This window comes from Triticum aestivum, chromosome 6B (assembly GCF_018294505.1).
Source record: "Triticum aestivum cultivar Chinese Spring chromosome 6B, IWGSC CS RefSeq v2.1, whole genome shotgun sequence".
NCBI lineage: Eukaryota > Viridiplantae > Streptophyta > Magnoliopsida > Poales > Poaceae > Triticum > Triticum aestivum.
The window spans coordinates 624,283,205-624,286,842 of record NC_057810.1 but is presented as its reverse complement, the minus strand read 5'-3'; positions in this window follow the sequence as shown (position 1 = coordinate 624,286,842).

Genomic DNA, 3,638 nt, shown 5'->3' with positions numbered 1-3,638 from the left:
ACTTACCTTGTAGTCTTGAGTAGGCTTAGGATAGAATGAACCTGCGTAAACAAGGTTAGATAACACAGATACATCTACTAGCGAGAGCAAACAGAAGAAACCACAAGAATACCAAGACTGGGATGACATGTAGAGAGTGAGTACTAGGTACTATAGTTGATTAGACATGTCCCAAGAGTAAAGATATGCAATGAATTTAAATGATTTCTTTCCCTTAGATGTCTTGCTCCCCCTGAATCTAGCATGGGATACTGGGAGAAGATAGGGAACAGAAAATCAGAGCTGAAAGATATAAAGAATGGAGCTAATGCAAGCTAATGCAAATAAGCACATAAGAACATGCCTTTTCCCTCAAGAAGACATGTGGCATCTCTACTCTTGAACACCAAGCATATGGGATCCTTGAGAAATACTTTCTACTAGTATTCTCTCCCCCTGGAGATTTCTCTCTCCCCTTGAAGGATCTTCTCTCTCTCCCTCTGAGATGTGATCTCTCTCTCTCTAAATGATAAGCTTTGATGTGATCTCTCTCTCCCCCTTTGACATAAATTTCCAAGAAGGGCTTGATATAGATGTAATCTTTCTCTCCCTCTCTGGAATTTGACGTGAATGGGTTTGATCCTTGAGTCACAACATAAATCAATGATAAAAATGTGATGCTTGTAGAGGACAAGATTCATTGAGTGGAGCTGGATCAGAAGAAACACAGAATAAGTGGCAAACTATTTTTCCTGTTGTGAAATCTGTGGCACCGAGTGGTATGCTTCGGTGGTATCGAAGGTGTTCGGTTGAACCGAAAATAACAAATCGGTGTAACCGAGTTCATCGCAGGGAAAACACTTGTCACCTTAGCTCACTAGACTAGAAAGATCTCACAAAGATTTGCAAAGAATTTACTGAATGATATGCAAGGAATTGGATGCAGAAAATGCAGAGCAAATAGAAAGAAATCTAGGTGAAGTTTTTTTGAAAGGGGAAACACATATGCATGAATCAAATGCAAAAACACAGAAGAAAACACAAGGGAACTTCATCTAGAGATGGTCGGCGACGAAGTCACCTATGTTAGAGTATATTGACTTAGGAGTCAAGTGAGATCACTTGATCATAGGTCATACTCATCGTTTAAGCTCAAAATGGGGTTGCCATTTTTCGTTTAAGCATCTTGATGTATTCTCATCTTTTCGAGTTGCAGTCTTGAGTAGGCTTAGGATAGAATGAACCTGTGTAAACAAGGTTAGATAACACAGATACATCTACTAGCGAGAGCAAACAGAAGAAACCACAAGAATACCAAGACTGGGATGACATGTAGAGAGTGAGTACTAGGTACTATAGTTGATTAGACATGTCCCCAAGAGTAAAGATATGCAATGAATTTAAATGATTTCTTTCCCTTAGATGTCTTGCTCCCCCTGAATCTAGCATGGGATACTGGGAGAAGATAGGGAACAGAAAATCAGAGCTGAAAGATATAGAGAACGGAGCTAATGCAAGCTAATGCAAATAAGCACATATGAACATGCCTTTTCCCTCAAGAAGACATGTGGCATCTCTCCTCTTGAACACCAAGCATATGGGATCCTTGAGAAATACTTTCTACTAGTATTCTCTCCCCCTGGAGATTTCTCTCTCCCCTTGAAGGATCTTCTCTCTCTCCCTCTGAGATGTGATCTCTCTCTCTCTAAATGATAAGCTTTGATATGATCTCTCTCTCTCCCCCTTTGACATCAATTTCCAAGAAGGGCTTGATATAGATGTAATCTTTCTCTCCCTCTCTGGAATTTGATGTGAATGGGTTTGATCCTTGAGTCACAACATAAAGCAATGATAAAAATGTGATGCTTGTAGAGGACAAGATTCATTGAGTGGAGCTGGATGAGAAGAAACACAGAATAAGTGGCAAACTATTTTTCCTGTTGTGAAATCTGTGGCACCGAGTGGTATGCTTCGGTGGTACCGAAGGTGTTCGGTTGGACCGAAAATAAAAAATCGGTGTAACCGAGTTCATCGCAGGGAAAACACTTGTCACCTTAGCTCACTAGACTAGAAAGATCTCACAAAGATTTGCAAAGAATTTACTGAATGATATGCAAGGAATTGGATGCAGAAAATGCAGAGCAAATAGAAAGAAATCTAGGTGAAGTTTTTTTTGAAAGGGGAAACACATATGCATGAATCAAATTCAAAAACACAGAAGAAAACACAAGGGAACTTCATCTAGAGATGGTCGGCGACGAAGTCACCTATGTTAGAGTATATTGACTTAGGAGTCAAGTGAGATCACTTGATCATAGGTCATACTCATTGTTTAAGCTCAAAATGGGGTTGCCTTTTTTCGTTTAAGCATCTTGATGTATTCTCATCTTTTCGAGTTGCGGTCTTGAGTAGGCTTAGGATAGAATGAACCTGTGTAAACAAGGTTAGATAACACAGATACATCTACTAGCGAGAGCAAACAGAAGAAACCACAAGAATACCAAGACTGGGATGACATGTAGAGAGTGAGTACTAGGTACTATAGTTGATTAGACATGTCCCCAAGAGTAAAGATATGCAATGAATTTAAATGATTTCTTTCCCTTAGATGTCTTGCTCCCCCTGAATCTAGCATGGGATACTGGGAGAAGATAGGGAACAGAAAATCAAAGCTGAAAGATATAAAGAACGGAGCTAATGCAAGCTAATGCAAATAAGCACATATGAACATGTCTTTTCCCTCAAGAAGACATGTGGCATCTCTCCTCTTGAACACCAAGCATATGGGATCCTTGAGAAATACTTTCTACTAGTATTCTCTCCCCCTGGAGATTTCTCTCTCCCCTTGAAGGATCTTCTCTCTCTCCCTCTGAGATGTGATCTCTCTCTGTCTAAATGATAAGCTTTGATGTGATCTCTCTCTCCCCCTTTGACATCAATTTCCAAGAAGGGCTTGATATAGATGTAATCTTTCTCTCCCTCTCTGGAATTTGACGTGAATGGGTTTGATCCTTGAGTCACAACATAAAGCAATGATAAAAATGTGATGCTTGTAGAGGACAAGATTCATTGAGTGGAGCTGGATCAGAAGAAACACAGAATAAGTGGCAAACTATTTTTCCTGTTGTGAAATCTGTGGCACCGAGTGGTATGCTTCGGTGGTATCGAAGGTGTTCGGTTGGACCGAAAATAAGAAATCGGTGTAACCGAGTTCATCGCAGGGAAAACACTTGTCACCTTAGCTCACTAGACTAGAAAGATCTCACAAAGATTTGCAAAGAATTTACTGAATGATATGCAAGGAATTGGATGCAGAAAATGCAGAGCAAATAGAAAGAAATCTAGGTGAAGTTTTTTTTGAAAGGGGAAACACATATGCATGAATCAAATGCAAAAACACAGAAGAAAACACAAGGAAACTTCATCTAGAGATGGTCGGCGATGAAGTCACCTATGTTAGAGTATATTGACTTAGGAGTCAAGTGAGATCACTTGATCATAGGTCATACTCATCGTTTAAGCTCAAAATGGGGTTGCCATTTTTAGTTTAAGCATCTTGATGTATTCTCATCTTGTCGAGTTGCTTTAGCTCATAACTTGGAGTAAAGCTTCTCTAGGATGGAATAACATACCTTGGTTGGTGGTGTTGTCCATGTAGT